A 23,844-nucleotide genomic window follows, 5' to 3' on the forward strand; every position below is an offset into this window, starting at 1 on the left:
GATTACATACATATTCCGGGCAGTTATCTTATTCAATGCTTGATAGTCAATACAAAGTCCCTCGATCTGATCCTTCTTCTGTACCAACACTATCGGGCTCCCACGGGGTAATGAACTTGGCCTGATGTGCCCTTTCTACAAAAAATCTTAAATATACCTCTTCATTTCATCATTCTCCATAATAGAGTGTCGATATATTGGCCCATTTGGTGGCATCACGCCCGGGTCAGATCGATGGAGTGCATGGCATGACAGTGTATGGTTACCATTGTTGTTGAAGTGAAGATGTCCCTATACTCCTCCATGACCTTATCCCTAAAATGCTTCCATGTTGAGGATCCCTCTCTAGAGGTCGTGGATGTGCCTAGAATCTTCTTCTTTCCCTGAGAGTGAATGATACATAAGACAAATTTCTCGTTCCGAGAATTGATCTTACTACATTGATTCATAGATATCAAAGAGACGGGGGTAGGCGGTGCTACCTCTGGTATCCTGAATAACTTATTTCCCAAATAAATAATAACAGTGCGAGGCTTAGACTCATACACAACATGACACTTCCACAAGTATGTTTTTCCTAATAATATATTACAAACTTCAAGAGGAGCAATGTCACATAGTACCTGATATGTGAAGTGCTTGATGTTGTAGGGAAGTTGACATTTCTGGCTGACATGGAGATATTGTCCTTAATGAAGCCACTCGATGGTGTATGGTTATGGGTGTGGTGTGGTCGGTAGGCCCAACTGCTTCACGAGATATGAGTTTCTTTGGCTTTCGTTATCGATAATGAACTACAACAGTGAACCCTTCACCCACATGTGTGAGTGGAAGAGTCGCTTCCCCTCCTTTAGATCTTTGGGCTCAATCTTCTCGATCTTAGTGGTGGAAATAGTGGCACTAGGCTCCACATCAATACTATACTTCCATTTGTCATTTCCCTTGTAGGGGTTTTGGCTCAGATTCGAAACATGCATCTGATTCGGAAGATTTTAGCTTGACCACTAATGAATGCTTATCTCAACAGACACTTGTGTTGTGAGTGGAGATCTTATGCATCTTCGTGGTGTTGCTCTTTACTTGTGGCTTCAGCGAGTTTGTTGGGCATTAGATAAACCAACGCTCTCATGTATTTCATGACATAGACTAATTGCCTCTCATGGATCCTTATCTCTGGTGATGCGATCATTGACTAACACCTATGGGTTTTGGGCTAACGGTGATCATCATTCCCAACAAGTGGAATGAGAGCATAGGTCAGGAGTTCGATACACACCCATCTTGTGTTTGGAGGCAGATTGTTGGACATTGGATAAACCAATGCTCCCAGTGTGTTTTGTGACATGGACTAACTGCATCTCATGGATCCTTATCTCTAGTGATGGAATCGTTGAATAACACCTGCGGGTTTTGGTCTAATGAAAATCTTTATTCCCAACAGGGATGTCCTTGGTTGCCCCGCCTTCACTTTGTCCTTTGTTTTATGGTTTGGGGGAACCTTTCTCTTGCTTTGGATTCATAGATCTAATGTTTTTCTTATCTTGTTTAAATTTATGCTAGACCTTGTTAGTATATCAATAAGAAGCGCCAAGCGAAGAGATGTCTAGGAACTCCATCTCATCCTGGATGTACTTATGAAGATAGTCGTGGTACTTGAGTAGCAAATTACACTTGATACCCAACTTTGTGCGAAGGGTATGCAAAATATTTGTGAACTGTGGCACATCTTGGTCCCTTCCCTCCCGCAGTGTGGCCCACTTTATATATTTATCTTCATAGTTCACGACAGGGTGATATTGTTCCTTGATGGCATCTCGAAAATAATTGCAAGCGGGTGCAACTAAAAACAATGAGGTTTCACTCTCGTACTTCTATTCACAGTAGGTTTTCCACTAGTCCAAGGCATGGGGGGTGGCTTTTAGGAGTGAAAAATTAATATTTTCGCAACTGGAAAAGTCATGAACCGAAAAATATCTTTTCAATGCATTCAACCATCTATCTATGACATATACATCTATCTGGCCTTAAAATATGGGAATGTCAAATTTACTTGTAGATTAAAAGAAGTGGCACCTCTAGAGTGGCTACTCGATGAATATGTGTCGCCTGTGGGTAGGCATCGAAGGATCTGGGCAAGGTTATCCACCACTGCATTCCTCTCTCACTTGAGGGATTCCTCGAGCAATATTTTGAAAGGATCTCTTACTACCTCGTCTTTATTTTATTCCACCATCATGGAGGTTGTTGAGGTTTGAAAGGTTGGTCTTGCAAAGGTTCAACGAGTTCGAGCCCTAACTTCTTATACCTTGACCTCATTGGAGACATGCAAAGAAAAATAGAGAAAAAGTAGACCGCTCTGTTACCACTAATCTAGACTTATATAGGAACAAAACAGAATACAAATACAAACATAAAAACCTAGATCAGCAGAAATAAAACTTGATTTCATTAATATCAAATAACTGAAATTTTCTTACATAAAAAATGGAAATAAACTAGCTCGACAATGGTGGCTTACCTTTTATAATAGATGTGGCATATACATACCGCTCAGTTGTGATACAACGAGGCTCGAGGGCCTATTTATTGTTGAGAAACAATGGAAAACCATAAACATCCAAAAACCTAACCCTAAGAGTCGATGCACCAAAATTATCAGCCCCATTGGCATAAGTTGGTACATCAAATTCTCGAGGTTGTAACTTTGGCATACTATTTTCGTTTGACATGCACAATACCTCACTAGAAAGATCTATTCAAGGAATACAATTTTCAACTGTAAATGTCAATTGAAAAATCATGTTTTACTATTTTCCAAGGAAACATTGTTTACGGCCTCAAAAGAGCTTTGGAAGTTCCATTCCCAAAAAACTACTAAACATATTAAATTGTGCTATAACTAAGGAAACCAAAAAACTGAAAGAAACAATGGTGGGGGTCCTAGTGGAATAGGTAGGTGGCCACCAATATTGACCTGGATCAACTAAACCCAATGATTACCACTTGATTTAACAATATATTTCACTAGTATATGTATTTTGAATACCCTATAAAGGATAAGGTCTGACCTAAGATAGTAGTAAACATTATAAAGGATAGGGTCTCACCTAAGATACTAGAAAACATTATAGAGACATGTTTAATTGATAATGAAATAATATATGAACCATAAGCATGTAATAAACCTTCATATATCATTCAACATCCAAAGAAGACAAAAGAAAATTTCAATGCTTAAAAATATTAAGTGAAACTAATATATAATCCATCCCTTTTCATTATAGACACATCACATAAAATTCTCTTTTTATCAATCCCTATCTACAACAATAATAGTTATGCTTAACAACACTCTCAATTATTCGTTGGTAACAGTGACCACTAACAAGAACTATCAACCCCAACTATTCCCCTTCTACCCTTATATATACTTCTAGGGTTGATTACAAGGAAATACAACTATTAAAAAACCCATTTCTTGGAAGGCATGCAAACAATCCTACACATGGTGCACAAAAAAGCTATGCATGATCATGTAATTAGTAATTATGTCATTAGAAATTCTGTCATGTAAACTCTAGTGTTGAGAAAAAAATCCAAATTGCAAAATAGGGAACCATCAAGTCCCCAACACTCATTATTCATCCTTGACACAATTTGAGAATAATCCTACAAAACAAAGTGCAATCATGGAATCTCTCACCTCATATGTTCGCTTAAGACACTGAATGTCTTGATCATTATTGTATGGAAAGAGTAAATGTTATAAGCATGCTGATCATTATTTTATGAAAAGATTCAATGTTATAAACAGAGTCAATGTTGTAAACATGTTGCTAGTATTTTCAAACTTTTTCTTCAATGAATTTCATAAGGGCGGGCTTGAGATTTTGCAAGTTGTCAAGACTCAAGCAAATCTATATACTTCTTATGAGCCATTTCCTAGAGATGAATCACTTTTCAAACTAACTATTATTATGATCTATTGTGACACATATATTATGTTTTCCATAATAACCATGCATACATTGAATAATAGAGCTTTCAAGCTTATTTACCTATTAATCACTGAAGTTTCCATATATATTATTTTTGCCATTATATCCATGCATTCATTGAATAATAAAGCTTTCAAGCTTATTTACCTCTTAATCACTAGACTTTCCATAGTCTTAATGTTATTTTCCTTTTCCTGAACCTAGGTTACTCCATAATGGAAATTGGAATCTACTGAGTCTGAAATCTTAGTTGTGACATTATTTACTCTTCGAAATGCCTCCCCGACTCTTCAATTTCTACTCTAGTTTCTTTTTCTCATGGGTCAACACTTTATGAAGATATTCATCCAATTCATTGTTTCTCATGTGTAGAGTGTAATATGATTGTTTAATTTTCATGACTTTTTCTTGGGTAGTAAAGGTAGAGCACATTTTAGAGAGCTTTCCATAGGTTTAATTTACAATCCATCTACTTCGACCACCAATTTTCTTTTCTTTCTACCTCCTACACATGTCTATGAATGGGATCATATATGCACTATTGAGGGAAAGGTGTGAGTCATCCAACTTCATCATCATGCCAACATACCTGTGAATACTTACTAAAGAGATAGTGGACAGGTCCAATTTAGCCTTAGTGAGTTGCTAAGAGATCTCTCCTTGGCCACACGGGAAATCTTGAAAAAAAAAATTATTAAGATTTAAAATTGTTCTTTAACCTTTTTTTTTTTTCAATATTTAATTTAATTTTTATTTTTGTTTAAAATGAGTCTTTCATTTTGTTGTTTTAATATTTTATTGTAATGTTTCTTATATATATATATATATATATATATATATATATATATATAATTTTATTTTATTTTATTTTTCATTTTTATGTTTTTACTTTTTATGTCTAAATTTTCATAGTCTTATGGGTTTTTTCTTGGAGTTTTTTCCTTTTTTTTTTTATAATTTTTTATATTTGATTTTTTTTGTCATTTTTAATTTTTAATTTATATTTTTTCAATGTTTAATTTTATTTATAATATTTTTTTAATTATTCTTATTGAGAAAAAAAAAAATAATATGATTTAAAATTGTTATTTAACTCTTTTTTTTTATTTTTATTTTCTAATTTTTTTCTTTTTTTATTTTGTAAGTTTTGAATGACCTTTTCATTCATTTTCTTTCAAAAAGGGCAACTTACAACCAAAAATCAAAATGTTTAGGTGGCCTCAACCTGTCGAGAGGTGGACCAGATCTGTTGGCCACCTACGTGCATGATATGCCATCCAAAAACAGAATAATATAATCATGTCAAGTAGTGATAAATAGGCGTAGTCTAACTTGTAGACGAAATAGTCTTTTTCACAGGAATTCACCAAAATTTGGTAATACAATTTCATGATTTTTTGTTATTTAAAATATGTTTTTGAATGCATAAATGGATTTAGGACCCTGAATAACCCCTAGGGCACTCAAATTATCAAAATTAAACAATTCAAACTCAAGTTCTTAAAAATCTCTCACGGATTTTGATTAAAATTAACTAGAAAAAATGTTGTGAAAAAGGTCATTTCATCTATAAGTTAGACTACGTTGTGCTAAATATGTCTGAGTGTCCTTATATTTCCTATACTCTAAATAAATTAAAACATAAAGTAAAGTCTGAAGTTGCTGCATATATCAAAAGACAAAAAGGAGATAAAAACATCATGCCACTAATTGTCCAATGAATCCATGGAGTTGGATCCTTCGCACTAAAGCCTAGAAGCTTAGTTTGCAGGAAGTGGGTCCGAATGTGTTGTTTGACGTGACCCAGGCAGTCATTCTATTTTTAAATTTTAAAATGAATGTGTTGAAATTCCTTGCGAAAATCTGGGAATCCCTGAGTAGTTTTGGGTGAATCCGAAGGGAGGTGTACCATTTCTTTAGCTATTATCTTTTTCATTACCCAATAAAAATACAGGGTTTTTATGTACTGAGAGGACCATCCACGGGAGTGACTGGGATCAGGCGCCAAGACATTCAAGTCTCCCAAATCAATTTCTGTATCTACATCTTGCTAATGAAGTTCAGCTTCCCACCCATCTATGAGCTGACGCGCCTGAGGTGAGTTTCCCTCATGGTAAGAATTTGTGACATCTCTTATGAGGCGAGAGGTTGATTTTCAAACTCAGATTCTTCTGGAATGGGAGTGGACTTGGCTTCCCTCACGGTCTGCGCCAATTTCTTGCCACAACCACGGGTACCTCGAGCTTTCTGGCCCTTCACTGAGGTAGCACGAGCCATGAGATAACAAAAACTTGAATCGCCAACAATATCACCTAGAGACCACATTGGTAGACCCTTAGTTAACCAATGAACTTTAACCTTGAAATTCTAGAAACCACACTAGACAAGAGAACCTGTCAAGTTTTCAAGGCAGGAGGGCAGAAAACAATAAGTTAACTGACAACTTACCCTATAATGAGTCGCAAAAAGGGAATGGCGCCAATTCTAGATCCCAAAAAATACCACCAACCTTACGATGAGTGGCACTAGGTGTAGGCTTGAAATGAGCAGTAAACGAGCCAGAACCATATAAACCCAGACAAATGAAAAAATACAACCAGTGAAATATCAATGTTATCACCCTAGGGAATCAGACAAAGAGAATACAAAGTTTTTCTTAGCTTCCCCTTCCATAGTATTCCCATGCATGAAATAAAAATACCATAGTAAATAGAGACAATAATGCAAAATATAGAGAAACACTCGAATAAATCATAAATTTCCATCCAAAGGCCATGATGAGACTTCCTTCAAACTTTTAACACCAAAATATAGCCATTCCTCCATGAAACAAGTAGAACTATGTGCGAGCCATAGAAGTGAGGAAACATAAACATAAACTAGGAACATACATGAAGAGAGCGACTGCAACAAACTGTAAGTTGACAACCACCTAATGGAGAACCACGAGGAGCGCCTCCTAAAATCCACAACATTCCTTCAACCCAACTACATCCAATTTTATGTTACAAGCATAGAAATTACTTACCACCACAACACAAAAGCCAGAGAACCCTAGCGTTATGCTCTTCCTACCACCTTCCTTAATAGCATTGAATGATTGCATGTGAGAAGCCACCACTGCATGTGCCTATTGCATGTGGAAGGTGGTAGATCACCACCTATATCCCATAATCATGTTGGAATTATGTTTGCAGGTTCTGAAACCTCCATGTCGCAGCGTGATCGAGGATTTTTTTTTATATTTAAAATTGCAGTTTTTGTTTTAATATTTTATTGTAATGTTTCATATATATATATATATATATATATATATATATATATATATATAGATATAGATATAGATATATATATATATTACTTTTGTTTAGTATTTTTTCATTTTTTATGTTTGAATTTTCATTTTTTATGGGTTTTTTTATGTATTTTTTTTAATACAATTCTTTTATATTTGATTTTATTTGTCTTGTCAATTTTAATTTTTAATTTGTCTTTTTTCAATGTTTTTATTTATTTTATTATTTTACTCATTCTTTATTTTTATTTTTTTATTTTTTTGGTTTAGGATTTAGTTTAATTTTTTTAATTTTTGTTTTATTTTGTTTTTTGATTGTATTAATTTGTTTATTGATTTTTTGTTGTAGGGGTTTTGTCGATGTTTGACTAGTGACTCAACCAAGTATGTGTTAATTTGATAGTTGATTTTTCAATTTTCGTTACAATTAGTCAGGTTCACCTCCACTATGTGTTAATTTGATGGTAGACATATAAGTTTCAATTACAATGGGTTAAGAATTCCCCCACTGTGTTTCAATTTGATGGTTGATTTTAAAGTTTTTGTTGCAATGTGTCAAGTTATTTTAGGCTAAGGTTTTAAACGAACTATATTTTTAGTATTTGATATAATGACTTTTTTATTTAGGTATTTATTTTAAGGTTAAATATAGTCATGGTATTTGATATCAAAATAGGTTGAAAATATAAGGTTTGTTTTAGTCATGATATATTTTTTTAATTCCATGGTTGAAAAATGTTGAAATTTTAAGGCTTTTTGGAGACGTGATATTTTATCTTTAACGCCATGGTTGAAACTTTGGAAATTTTAGGATTTTTGGAGATGTGATATTTCATATTCAACATATTGTTGAAAACTATTGGAATTTTAATGATTTTTGGAGTCATGGTATTTTATTTTTAATGCCATTGCTAAAAAATGTTGGAATTTTAGCAACAAAAAAAAAAATTGATGCCAACATCAACACTTTTTTGTTTTTCATGGTTTTTGCAAAAAAAGAAATGGTTTTTACTACTATTTTAAAAAAATTTGAAAATTTACCCAAAAAAATTTGTCATTCCCTTATACACACTTTTCATTTTTGGGTTGGTTTTTCATGTTTTTTGGCTAGAGTTCTCATTTTGAGGTCATGGTTCCCATTTGATTGGTAACTTTGTCATTGAGTAGGAAACGGCTAAGTTTAGAAGGCTTAAGCTTAGGGTGCTAAGGGCTAAGTGAAGTGGACATAATCTTAGGGGACTAAGGGTTGAGTGAAGATGGATTCGTTATAGAATTCTAAGCCAAAAATATTAAAATAATTCCTAGAGCCTACATGCATGAATTATCCTAAGTTCATAAGGAGAGTTTTAGAGGTGCCACTTGTCATTTTAGGCACATGAACATAAAATGGAGGAGTTTAGTGTATTTCCCATAATTCCTATTTACCACTACCACTATGATACTGAGCCTACTTTTGGGAAAAGAGTGACCATATTATTGTTACCTAGTGTGAATGCACTTCTCCTTCGGTTTCCTTAGGGAATATTGGAGACCTAGATAGAAGTGTAGGGAGAGGATTCCCTATGTGGGACCTAGGGTACCTAGAGAATCCTGATGGAATCTAGAACTATTCAAGCCAAAATGCCTTGAGATTTCTTGCTAAGTCTATGCTAGAACCTCAAAAGAGAAGTGGCACACCAAGTGACTATAGAGGAAAATAAAGGGATGTGCTACCTTTATTTATTCATGTTGATCAGGTACATAGGACTATAGGTTGGAGTGCTGTTGGGTTTTCTACCTTGGTCTTCACCATGTTGCACTGACTATGGACCATAGCTACCTTTAGGTGGTCCTTTTCGCTGGTGGACTCATAATCCTAGCTTAGGGGTGACCCACTATTAAGAGTATTGGATTATTGAGGTCTACAGTTGGCTGAAACATGTGAAACCTAAAACAAATAATTTGTTACAAAATATAAGAATTGTCACTATTTTCCTACATTCATTGTTGTGTTATTATTGAATTTACATGTGTATCCATATCTATACTATTGTTTGGGTCATGGTATATGGTGCTTACCATGATAGTATGTATTAGGCTTGTATAGAAAATAAAAATTATGGTAGCAAGGCTACTTGAATTAAGGAATTCAACCCAATATGATGTCCATATATGCGAAAAAATAAAAGTGTTCTAGTTGTTATAGAACCCTAGTGTTATAATGAACCAATGTATCAAAGCATTTGTAGTCCAACTTAAAGAAAAAAAATTGGAATTTGGATTTGTATAGGGAGTATTGTGCTCCATTGGGTGGCCAAAGGGTCTTATAAAGTGGTATTAGAGTGAAGGTTACAATACTCTAGCATTATGAGCCAGAAATGTACTTGTAAAATATAAGTTACAAGTTTCCGTATGAGTTGTTTAACAAATTTCCTTAAGAAGAGGAATGGAGAAAATTTTAAAATTCATTCACATGTGAGAAATTGGTGAAATCAATAGTGGATGAAAAAAATAGCATGGATTTTTTATATTCATAACTACAAATATGTACAACTTAGATGATTTTGAACTTGCAAAATTTTCCATGAAAGGAAAAATTGGAAATTATAGAAAATCCTTTATGTCATGGGTAATAAATAGAACTGAGATTGCTTAGAAATGTCAATTCAATGGGTACATGCATTGAATTAATATTTACATGATATAATATGGTAAAGGGGAATGAATTATAGGATCTAAGCCATTCAATTTTATAGTAGATGAAAGACTATGGAAAATAGCCATCATTAGTAAAATTGGTAAATTTTGAAAATTTGGGAAAATTTGAAATATTTACATTGTGAAAGAAGTGATGATATGGGAATTTCAAGTGGAAGTTGAGTTGACAAGTGGATAGGTGGATAGGTATCATCATGAGGTTAATTTGAAAGGGAGGGACCTTTTCATCAATCAAGAACTTCCAAGCTTGGATTCAATATAAGTTGTCAGATTGGATGAAGCAACACCTTTAGATTATTCAGATGCAAGGTACTGAAATATTGGATGTGCATATTTAATCCTAGAAACAATTTGTACTATTGGATTTAAATCATCCCTGTTGTCAAATTTCTTGGAGTAAATCTAGTGCATTAGTGAGTGAGAACCTTTAAGCCCAAACTGAATATAGATCATTGGATCAAGAAAACCTTTATTGTCGAATATATTAAATTTCAATTACGTTATTAATAGGTGGGCTCATATAAGTTCAAATTGAACCTCCACTGTCAAATTTGGGTCAATCTTGGCCATTGGATCCTTTGAATTGAATTGGCATCGTTATCTTCCAAAAATATATAAATATGAATCTAATATCCACTATTGAATCATATTAGTCTCATTCACCAAATCCTTAGGGCGTGTAAGTCATTAACTAGGGACAAAGGTTCAAAATGGGACCCACATATTGTCACAACTAGTAATAGGGTGATATATGAATTGGCATCAAAAGTAGCAGGACCCTCTCTTCTCATTGAAGTTTAGTGAGGTTCCACGTGTATTATGGGGCCCATATGGGACCAAGTTAGAGAGAAAGTGGGAAAAAAATTGGTTGAATGGGTGTTGATTATTATAGAAAAAGCGTACACCCTTAAGTTTATTCCCAATGAAAGAAAATTTTCTCTGTAACCCTAATGGTCATGTGGCCATGAGCTAGGTGGCACAGAAAAAGTAGCAAGAGATACAGTTGGCGACAGACACTGGTACCGATAACTAACAACAATGACAAAGGAAGGGAGGAGGGGAGAGATCCCCTCCTATCAAGATGCAGCAGCAGGGAAAGGATAGAACAACTACAACCGGGTGGAAGAAACAAGAAAATTAGGACTTGTCCTGAGAGCATGATGGCAGGCTAGTAGCAAAGGAAGGTGTTTAGCATGTGTTGCAGAGAAACCAAGATTTGTCATCCCAATGAATAAACTGGAGCACTACAGAAGCTACATGAAATACCATGCACTAATATTCAAATTCATCAGAGTATGGACGGTAGGAAATGACCTCACCAGATGGATCCACCAAAAATGGCAACCCCGAAGCCACATTGAACTGAAGCTGGGAGCATGAGGATTCTTCACGTTAATTTTCTTGAACCTGCAAGATAAAGAAAAAGTGTTTGAAAATGGTCCATATTTCCATTATAATGTGGGATTGTTTATGAGATATTGGGAAGAATGTTACAACCCAGATAAGGAAAAATTCTTAGTAGCATCGGTATGGGTAAGACTATTCAAACTCCCAATGGACTAGGGATCCAGAAATCCTAGAAGGAATAGGAAACACTATAGGAAGCTTCATTAAAATAGTAGAAAATACAAAAAAAGGGAAGATTCACCTCATATGAAAGAATCTATGTCTACATGAACATAGCTGACCTGATTCTAGGCACAGTTGAGTTAGAATATCATGAGGAAGTATGGCAACAAACCCTAGATTATGAGCACATTCCTTTCAGATGCAGAAGATGCCATGAGTATGGCCACTTGTTCAAGGAATGCCCACTCAACATCAAAGGAGAGGAGAGAAGAAACAAACCACAGAGGCAAAATCAATAAGACAAGGAAGGGTTTTAGGAGGTAAAAAATAAAAGAAGACACACGAAGGAAAACCCCAAAGAAAAAATGAAAGAACAACAAAACAAAACAAGTTATAGAAATAGCTTTGAAATCCTTCAAGAATAATAGGAAGAAAATGAGACTCAAACAATGGATTACCAGGGAGAAAAATAAAAAGAACACAACACAAGCCAAGGTACATCACACATCAAGCGGAAAGCTCAAGGCAACCATTAGGTAAGGATGACAAGGAAACAAGGGAGAAAATGGAAAATTCAGTAATGGAAATTGATACAAACAGAGTAAAAGAATTAAGTTCCGAAGAAGAAGTATTACAGAAACTATTAGAGGAATGGAAACACCTGGATGACAAAATTCATCCTAGAAGAGCAGAAAAAACTATATCAAGAGACCTTCCAACAATACCAAGAAAAACAGGGCAAAGGAAAGTTGGGAATGGTAGAACAACTAGGCCTCCAACAGGACAATTCTCAAGACCTCCAAAGCAAAACAAAAGGAGGGAAAAAAAGAGGTAGAAGGAATATACAGGAATCAATACAAATCATGGGTGAAATGCTAGTGAATACTGGATGAGTAGTTCTGCTCTCGACGGTATTTTACCAAACCAACCCAACCACCTCATGATAGTCACATCCTATAATATAAGGGGCCTAAACAGTCAAGGCAAATGGAGACACTTAGTTGAAAGGCTAAGAAGAGAAAAACCCCAAATAATGTTGCTTCAGGAAACAAAAATCCCAGGGAGGAAAATGGAGGAGATCCTAAACAAAATCAAACCAAAATATGAATGCATGACCATAGATGTGAATGGAAGTGCGGGAGGTATTGTGATCTTATGGAACCCAACAGAAATCACAACTGACTATTGGATAGGAATGAAAAGGATCCTCACGGGGAAGTTCCGATTAATAGGAAACAGCAACTGGTTTCTAGTCTCTGCAGCTTATGGACCATATATTCCAACGGAAAAAGGAAGTTTCACCCTTCAGCTCCAATAGTTAGGTAACCTATGTAAAGAAAAATTTTGGTTGATAGCAGGGGACTTCAACATGACAACAGCAAAAGACGAAAATAAGGGTGGATTTCAAAGAGAAGAACCAAAAATGGAGAAATTCAAGGACCTACATGCAGAGCTGAAAATGATAGACATCCCAAGTATAAATGGGAAATACACCTGGAATAATCGGCGAGGAGGGAAAAATCAAATAGCTTCTAGGTTAGACAGATTTCTTGCAATAGAACACCTCTTAGGAAAGGATATTTTCTACGAAGCTACAATCCTTCCGTGTTTAGGGTCAGATCACTGGCCCATTAAACTAGAGATCATGATGAATTAGCAGAACCAGAATAGACCCTTCAGGTTTGAGGCATTCTGGCTGAGAGACCCTGAATTTATAGAAAAAATGAAGACTTGGTGGAAGGAAAATGAGAATCAGAGGGAAGGAAGAAACAAAATGCACACTCTCCAACTAATATTAAAATATCTAAAAGGAAATATTAAACCGTGGAATAGAGAAGAATTTGGAAATATTCACAAGGACAAGGAACAATTGCAGATTTCAATGGAGAAAATACAACAAGAAATTATAGATGAAGGAAGAAGTGAAGAATTAGCCGAAGAAGAAGGACTGGTGCTAAACAAAATAGAGGAAAGAAGAAAACAAGAGGAAATCTTATGGAAACAAAAATCCATAATCCAATGGTTAAAGGAAGGAGAGAGAAATATGAAATTCTTCCATAAGGCAATGATACAACACCAACAACAAAATAGAATATTCTCCCTAAAAGATAAGAAAGGCAACAGCTTAACCCAGAAATCAGAATTGGATAATCTGATAGTGCAGCATTTCAAAGAAAACCTGACAAAACCCAACATCAGTAGGGAGGCAGACATTGACAAAATCAGTCAAAACATTCCCAAAAGTGTAAATAGAGAACAGAATTTGGCCCCCCGAAGAGTCATAAAGGAAGTTGAGGTGGAAGAGGTAGTAAAGGGAATGGCAAAGAACAAAGCACTGGGTCCGAATGGATTTACCTCAGAATTCTTTCAAGCCATGTGGAGCTTCATGAGCCAAGACATAGTAAATGTAGTAGAAGAGTCCCACTACACCAAAAGAATGCACCTGTCTTTAAATTCTACTTTCCTAGTTCTGATACCAAAGACAGAAAAAACAGAAGAGCCTCAAGGGTTCTGTCCGATAGCACTCTCCAATGTGATATATAAAATTCTAGCTACAATCATGGTAAACCATCTCAAACCAATACTATCAAAGCTAGTATCATCGGAACAGATGGGATTCATAAAAGGCAGACAAATAGTAGATGGTATAATAGTAGCACAAGAAGCAATTCATTCATTAAAGAATTCAAAAACCAAAGGAATGATGATAAAAATTGACCTCACAAAAGTCTATGATAGATTAAGCTGGAGATACCTGTAATGTATACTCAAGGCTTACGGTTTTGATGATAGATGGATTAACTGGGTAATGTCAATGATCAGTACACCAATAATGTCAATTCTATTAGTTGGATCTCCAACAGAAGCCTTCAATCCATCCAAAGGACTCAAGCAGAGTGACCCGCTATCACCATTCATGTTCATACTCGTAGCGGATGGACTCGGAAGGCTGATAAAAGTAAAACTTAACACCGAACAACTGAAGGGATTAAGACTATGGGGAAATGACCTACCTCTAACTCATCAATAGTTTGTCAACGATGTTATGTTATACGGACAGGCAACTCTTAAAGAAGCAAAAAAAATAATGGAAATTCTTAAAGAATTCACAGGGGCCTCAGGAACAGAGGTAAGCCAAGAAAAATCTGAAATTTATTTCTTTAACACCCAGAATGTCTCCCAAGTGTTCCTTGCAAGAACCATGGGATTTAGAATCAGCAAATTCCCAACTAAGTAATGAGGCATATAGCTAAATGATAATCAAAACAGAATTTCTAATTGGGGAATCCTGATGAAGAAGTTGCAAAAGAAAATGGAAAACTGGACTTTCAGAGCCCTCAATACCCCGAGTCGTATAATTTTTCTCAAATCGGTACTTCAATCCTTTCCAATATATCAACTGACTAGCCAAGCTACACCCAAAACAATATGTCAAAAAATGGTAGAGATGTTTAAAAATTTTCTATGGCAAGGGGCGAGCAAGATAAAAAAGTGGGCACTTTTACCCTGGAAGTGGCTAAGAAAACCCCTAACAGAAGGAGGACTAGGAATGAGAGATCCATATACCCTGAAACAAGTAATGGGAGCAAAGCTCTGGTGGCGATGGATACAAGGAGGAGAAGACCTGTGGAAAAATAAATGGGAAAGAAAATATCAGATGCCCAGGTCTTCAGAAGGCAATTTGAGAAGCCAAATGGAAAAATAAGGCTCAGCAATCTAGAATTTGGCAAGAGTCAACAGGGATTTAATAAGAGAACACAGTTTTTTGGAAATAAGAGAGGGGAACAAAGCAAACTTCTGGGAAGAGGCATGGCAATAGAGAGACAAACTCAACCAACTACCTCAACTCCAAGAGATACAACAATTCACCACACATATTGAGAGAGCTACAGTAAGAAATTATTGGAGCCCAAAAATGTACGGATACTGGAGAAGATGGAGAAAAAAGGAAAACTAGTCAGACGCACTAGAAACAACTCAATAGGAAATATACAAAAAAGAAATGGAAACAAGGACAATTACGGCCAAATTAGGGACGAACACTATTAGATGGGGAAAGAGAATTAAAGGAATGTTCACAATAGCTGAAGGATACCATCTAAAAGAAGGATATAACAAAAACCTAGAGATAAAAAATGGGACAGCATTTGGAAAACAAAAACTTGGCTGAAGGTAGCATTTTTCACCTAGATTACAAGCCACGAATGAGCTCTAACCTAGGACCAGCTAAGAAAAAAGGAACACACAGCCCCTCGTGTTGCACGCTCTGCCAAGTACAAGAAGAAACCATGGAGCACATAGCTAATGACTACAAAGTTAGCAACAACCTATGGAGACAACATCAGGATCTTTTTGAAATTAGTGACAAAGACAGAAACGGTATCAAAATAACAATAGAAAAATGGCGAAACAAACCGTAGCAAAATACAATCCTGAACAGAGCCTGGAAACTTTCATTATGATTCATTCTGTGGAACATTTGGAAAGAGAGAAACTGCCTGACCTTCAAGGAAGATGGCAGAGCAAAGGACGAGATTTGGAACCAAATCACTCAGAATATAAGGGAGACCATTCTCACAGAGAAATGGTATGAGGAAGATTGGAAATTCAACTAGATAGAGGCAAGAATAATGGCGGGCCTGCAACTAAAATCAAGCATGACGAAAGTTACAACAGGGAAAAACCATAATAATGAGGCGGAAGAGAGCAACTATTATAGGAATCCCCAATAGGGCTTCATCAAGTTGAATTTCGATGGGGCAATGAAAGGTATCCTAGGAGAGTCCGAGATAGGAGGAGTCTTTAGAGACGACACAGGAAGGACACTTAGAATTTACACCATGGATCGCAGCAACACAACCAACAATGAAGCTATGCTTCATGCACTGAGAAGAGGATTAGAGATCACCATAAGGGAGAAGTACCAAAAGTTGCAGGTGGAAGGAGATGTGAAACTAGTGGTAGACATCATGAAACAACTACAGAATGGTACTCCAGCAGAAAAAATGAGCCGAAGTTGGACAACGGCTTGGTTAGTTGAGGAAATAAGCAACTTACTGCGAAAGGTAGCATACATCCTTCCCACCCATGTGAGAAGGAAGGGCAATGAACTAGCAGATAGCCTAGTGAACTAGGGATGTAGAAATGGAGGAAGACTGCTGGATGAAAATGAGGCTGAGCTAAGCCAAAAAGAGGAAATGGTAGACTTGAGACATCTACTAGAAAAGGATAAGGAAGGAAATACGAATAGGAGAGGAAATCTAGAGAGAGAATGAGAGAGAGATCAGGAAGAAGGAAGAGGACAACTAGAGGATAGGACAAACGTAGAGAATGAAGTGAGACAACAGGCGATTTGACAGCTGACGGAGAAGGGTAGGGAAGGTACGCAACCCAAGAGTATGAGGGGGAGAAAGAACCAAACTGAAAAAGAAGAGGGCAGGATAGAGAACAGAGAGTGGGGAGAGGAAGGACACCAAGTGGCAGAATGAGGTTATAAGTGACATGACAAGAGCAGCTAGGAGAAGGTGAGAATTAATGAAGGACATTGGGAGAAAGGACAGGAGGGCAGGATCCCGAGACATGCTCGAAGGGATCCGTGTGGGTAACTAAGACAACCAAATGTCGGTAAGAGTTAAGGGTTGAAGGAAGAGAGAGATTAAAACCAAAGTAAACTCGAAAACAACTCTTTACATGTAGACAAAGACGAAGAAAGGTGGTGAGAAGAGAGGTGGTAGGAGAGTGAAGATGCAGACAGTAGCAGGAAGAAGCAGCCACGTGGCAAGCAGGTATGTAGCCCTTTCACCCCCCAACTCTGAAAGCTTCATGAGTCTCTATAGTAGGAAGATTGATATTCAACTTAGCCCTGGCTTTAAGATAGATAATCTCAAGGGAAAAGCCTCCAGAATTCCCTTAGCAGTAGACACCATTCTTGTAGACCATAGGAAATTCTTGACCAGAGAAAAAGGAGGCAAGAGCTAACACCCAAAAAGGGAGAGAGCCAGCCTGCAAAATCATCCTCCAGTATTCCCCAAAGACTCTCAATCCGGGCCAAGCTCGAAGTAATGGAGGGGATTGTGACAGTAGCTACTAGGGAAGAAGCCTGGGAAGGGGCAAGCCTAAGGACCAAAGGAATCCAGAATTCAGACGTCCTAAGGGGGAAGAGAGGAGATGCTCTAGGAACCTTGTAAATTTGTTAGAGAAACCCTGGGGAAGGTGGGAAAATAAATTCACCTTGAACCCATCTGAGGGGGTAAACTCGTGACCGAGGATAAAGGAATGGAAGGGATTAGAAAGCTATTAAGGGGGGGTGAAGGGAAGAATATCTAAAAGAAACCTGACCTTGAAAAGGAAATTAACAGTCACAAAACCTAATCCACCTGGAAAAAAGAAGGTAGATGGTACACAAACCATGGCTGGAAACCAGAAGATAGAAGATACAAACAAAGGAAAGAAAAAGAGCAATTGGGGAACTAGACTCTGTCAAAACCACAAAGTTGATGAATGCATCGATTTTGTGATAGGTAATCCAATAAACCAAAGGAAGAACTCTGATCAAGACAGAACTCACCAAATGCAAGGCAGCAACACCCAAACAGGGAGCAAAATGGCCCCCAAAAGAGGAAACAGAGGAACCAAGAAGGAGGAGGGAACAAGTGGACAATAAAAAAGAAGAGACAGGAAACCTAATGGGGAACAAATGAAGAAAATCATCAATGCCTACATGGAAGGAAATCCACCAAAAGTCAGAGCTCAGTTTGCGAGCTGGGAGAGAGATTTAAGAGCCAACCTCAAATACTGAGATATCCCCATGGATGAATGGGAAAGCATGGTGCCAGACACAGGGTCCACTCGAGTGAGGCACTCACTATTCAAACAAACCATACAGTAATACTGGATTATGAAGAACATGGTGGCTCAGGCCATGACCTTACACCAAAAGCATGAGCATGCAACGGGAGAAGAAACAGAGGCACAGAATCAGAACAAAGAATAGGACCCAGTCTGTGTAGAACTATTATGGGAGATAGCAGCCATCCAGATCCAAACATATAGAAACAACCTAATACTGGGTAGAATTGAACAGATTTTGACAGACCTGAAATGGAGAATTGAGCAACAAAGCGAGATGTCAGGATCCAGTGCAAAGGCACCAGCACTAGTAATATCTTCTGAGGAGGAATGACACAGTGAACTAGTTGAATTCAAAATGGTTTTCACTATGAACAGTATCAGTATGCTTATTTTTATTTTGACAAGTAGAGTCAGTAGAATAGACAAACAATACAATGTTGCTAGATGGATAGCAATGAACTTATTTAAATTTTGGACAGGATTTAAAGCTGACAAGTGGATACCTAGTTTCCTTCGAGTAGGGAAACCACCTGCAGTAGTAAATGTTTGTGAAAAGTTCTTTTGAAAATAAAAAAAAATAGAGATCTGCCAAGTTTACAAAAAAAAAAAAATTGTTCCCAATGGAAATTAAAGGAAATATTTTTACTCGTATTTTGCTAGTTCCAAAAGAGGCAAAGTTTCATTTCCATAAACCTTTTTATTGTTGTAAAATAGAGTTGTGAAGGTGTTATGCATTTCCATATAACTAATTTTGTTGCCACACCTACAGCAAATCCAACAAGTTATCACATTGTTTTCTTTGGAATTTCAAGGTCATAAACTTTTGAGACATCTTTTAGGCCCTCACTAACATGTTTAATGCTAAAATTTCAAGGAACTATATGTGGTTGTAGCACATGATTAAACACTATTTTAAATGAAATATATCATTTAGATATTTATAACAAGATAGTACAAGTGTAAAATGGAGTTGGTATGAGAAAAATATTTTTGAAATAGTGTAGAGGGTAAATCAGGCACCAATTTTCTTCCAAAAGGAACAACTCCTTAATAAAAACTTGTATTGGGACATATAAGTAGTATATGTAAATATATTAAATGATATAATGCAAAAACAGAGTCATATTTGGAATCTGTCCATTTAAGTTCCCCAAAAATTAGTTGAGACATGCTTGTAGCAGTACAAATTTAATAAATTCAGAAAATGGGCCAAACTTCAATAGGCCATAACTTCCAGCCCATAGCTCAAATTTTGGAAAATTAGTGGTCAATGGAAAACTTGAGAAAAGAATAATCTAGCCACATGCCTAAAAAATGGATCTAGGTAGGACAAATATTTTTTAAAAATCCAAATAAGGCCATTGATGACCTACAAGACCATAATGTCCATCATTACTTAAAATTGCAGCATAACATTTAAATTCTATTTTAATGTTTGAATAACATGTTGTTGAATGTAGAATTATGATACACATAGTATAGAATAGGGATATGATAATAATAATAGCTATAAGGAAGGCTACAAATATTCCAAGATGGAAATGGGTAAAAATGTCCCTGTAAAGGAGAAAAATCATGGAAAACGAAAAATGATGGGTAATTTCCAAGGATGAAGTACTAAACTATTACCAAGGACTCCAAATCCATAAATGGAATAGTCAATTTTAGTTGTGAACCTAATTCCATGTTCAATGAAACATGGATAAGGAAAGGATGATAAGGGTGTGAAACATGATTTGTATAAAGAAAGGAATTGGGAGGATCACAGTCATTGTTAGTGGTTACTCTGGTGTAAGCAAATAATCATGTCATAGAAAAATGCTTGAAGTAAACCAACAAGTGACTAAACTCCATTCTTATGAATGGAAATATAAATTAAGAAACTGATTTTAAAATTCCAAGGGAAGTAAATTCAACAATGATAATTGTAGTGATTGATTTCCTTAAAGGTAGGGATGAATTTCTTATGGATGGGTACATCATCTCTATGGACATTTAGATCAGTACTTCAAAGATGTTTTAGAAAAGAACCAATTAATGGTGCTAAATGGATGCAGAACCAAATATTCACTTATTTATCAAAGTTCATAGTGCAAGTATGGTGCAAGTATAAGGAAAAGTGAGTGGAATTATGATGGTCCATTCACTCTAGAGCATGTTGATAAAAAAACATCAAGAAACACATTTTTTGCATATTTTTAAATAAGGGAGGAACAAACATTCAAGAAGAGTCACTCCATAAGTTGACATGGACTCCAAGACTAGTTAAATATTAATTAAGGACAACTAGAAATAGTGAGAAAAAAGTATTACAAATGGGTACCAAGTTAGTCGGAGCATATTCCAGGTCTCAAAGAATGATGACACTAATTCATAGGATGCGTAATACTTTAAGCATGTTTGATATATTCCAAGGAAGTTGACAATAGATCATGTTAGTGCTTGGATCTACCTCAGGCTGAAGGAGGGCAGGTCTAGGGTAACATCAAACCATGCTTACCCTGGTAGGTAGCCCTACCAGGTCGGGAGAGGGCTCTCTCCTTGTCAATATCAATTAGGATATTGGAAATTAGGGCTTGAGATGACTGAAATGAATGCTGATTTTAGGCTAGGTATATTATGTCAGAGGATTTTGTTTGATTTTGATGGTTGGTTGTTGGATCAAATGAAGAAGGCAGCTTTGGGTCTGGGAAATCAACTCAAATTTGCAAGATGTTCAGTGGGGCGAGGTAGGTAGGTGTTTTGGCACTTTGAATTGAGTTTGATGGTAAGTCTAAGACCAGTGAGGAGTTAGAGAGGGCATGAAAAGTTCATGAGTCCTCTTCAAATAGTAGAATACATTAAAAACTAAATATATTCGCAAGGCAAAGCATTGAATATCAATGGATTCCACCTATCTATCTTGATTCATTTAGTTATGAAGAAAGAAATAGATGCTGGCACATATAACAGATAAGAGAAACTAAATAACAAAGGAAGAAACAATGCCAAGACACATTACCACAAGAATCCCACAAAATGCTGCAAAACCCTGGTTCATTTCCTTGCCAAATTGCAGAAGTGATTTACAATGAAGCTCAAAGCATCCACAAGAGTCCAACATTTACAAATGACTAACAAAATACATAATATAGGCATAAAACCACCTATGCTAGCCATCAAGGGTCGAATCCATGAGAATAGGGGTGGTTTCAACCATATCTAAACTAAGAACAGGAATATAGGCAACAGAGCAACTTGCCTCTAAAACCATGGAAACTAATTCATTCAACCTCAAACCACCTCTAACAAATGTATCTACCCCCTCAAGTCATTTTTCATCAAATTTACATCATATTACATCATTTACTACCAAACATTTACCAAGGAGAAGAGAAAAATTCAACTGGTAGTCAAACTGGGCGAAATTCTAAGTTTTAGGCAAAATTGGCAAAAATTTGCCTGATGCGCAGCGCCATGAGCTTGATGCACAGCGCCATTTCATGACTACTTTTGGAGGCCTTTCACTTCACTAAATTAGGCCCAAGATAGCTTGTTGGAAAGCTCTGCCTATCTAGTTTCTGGAACACTTTGAATTTTCTGATTTGGAGTTGATTTTCCCCTTGAAAAGTCATTTCTCCCAAGACTGCTTCATGTGGGTCCAAAAAGTGGCACAGAGGGCATTTTTTAGGTGTTTTTTTCCCTTTAAGTGACCCAGATCTCCTCCAAAATTTATGAAACTTTCTGGGTTTCATTGTTTTTCATGAGGAATCCAAAACTACAAGCCATTTGGCAAAAGAGTGAGCCAATGCACCGGCACTGTGCATCAGCTGAAATTTCCTGTGTTTTTATGTACAAAATTGCAAAATGACAAAAAGTTCCCAAAATTTCTTCAAATTTAGCAAGAAGCAACCATATTAAGTGCTTTTCTAAGCTAATGAAGCTTCAGCAAAAATTTTGAGTTTATCATGCTCTTTCTTGACCCTTAAGGCCCTCCTCAACTTAGCTTTTAGCCGCTTTACCCTTGTTTTGCAAATCTTGTTCTGGGTTAGGTAGTGATAGGCCATATGGCATAGCATTTTATTCTCTTTGTTGGCTTTCTCAAGCATCTTCTCAAGGTGAATGTTTTCCCTCTCCAACCATGATTCTCGGTCAGCCTCAATTTCTTGCTCAAGGGAGGTCATCTTGATCTTTCTTTTCTTTGCCACTTGCCTATTTTCTCTAATCATTTGCAGCTCCATAATATCTTGCTTATCTTGCAGTTGCTTGTTTTCCTGCTCAAGAAATTTGATGATCCATTTGGCCCTCTCAATATTGAGTGATAAGGCTTGTATTTCAGCCTCCTTCTCTTTGATAATCATGTCCTTGAGTCTTGAGCTTTGAGAGCACAAATCAGTGACATCCTCCTCAATCAAAACAAAATCCCTATCTTGCCCTTCAATAGGGCCCTCCTCATGCATCTTTTGCTTTCCTTTATCTCTACCCTGTACCTGTTTAGCTAGAGAAGAAGGCAAAGCCCCTTTCACCCCTGGTGAATATAGCATTTTCCTATGGTCCGGTGAAGAGAACGAGACCCCTTCCACCCCTGGTGGAGATAGTACTCGATTGGCAGCTGCAAAGAGAATCCTAGTGCCTCTTTCATAAGTGACAAACATAGGAACATGAACCTCCTTTGTTTTATTTTCAGGCTCCTTTTATTGCCTGGAAGTTTCACCTTCTTCTTAAGGATCTGAAAATATTTGAGGCCCCTTGAAGCACTCATGGGCAATGAAATTCTCCCATGGCACTCCTAACTGAGTGAGCTGATGCAAAATAACAATTTTGATAACAGAAAAATCATAAATACTATTGAGATGTTGTGGATATGGTTTTCTTTTTGCAATCACTATCATCTTCTCTATGTTTTTGCATGTGAAATAAGGGATGCTCATCATTTTGACCCTGGTGAAGTGCATAAGCAATCTGATGTGGTAGGCATAAAGTCTGGAGAACCTACCCTCACATGTAAAGTATTTGATGATAAGTTTCATGAGTGGAACATACCAGTCCTCCAAGAATTTGAAAGGAAACACCCTGCTAAGTTTACCATGGTACTTGGCCTTGATATAAGGTTCATAATGCTGCTTACTAATATTTTGCCTTTTGTTCCACTTTTCCCCTACATGTGGAATTCTTGTGGCCTCTAAAATTATAGTTGGTGAAAGACTGAAGTTGACCCCAGCAAGATGCACCATACTGTTATCCAAGTTTACCACAAACTGCCTTGCTAACTCATGGTGATATTTGACCCTCTCAACCATTTCACAAAACTCAAAACAAGACTGATATCTGAAACATGTGGTGGCTAGAGGGCAAGCAAGGAGTTCACTCATGCTAATAGGTTCCTCCCTAATGATTTTTCCACCCTTGTGAGGCTTCCTAGACTGCACATTTCTTTCCCTTGAGCTATCACTA

Source organism: Pinus tabuliformis, chromosome 1_1 (genome assembly GCF_031772625.1).
Source record: "Pinus tabuliformis cultivar Carrire ecotype Pingquan chromosome 1_1, CPIR1, whole genome shotgun sequence".
Taxonomy (NCBI): Eukaryota; Viridiplantae; Streptophyta; class Pinopsida; order Pinales; family Pinaceae; genus Pinus; species Pinus tabuliformis.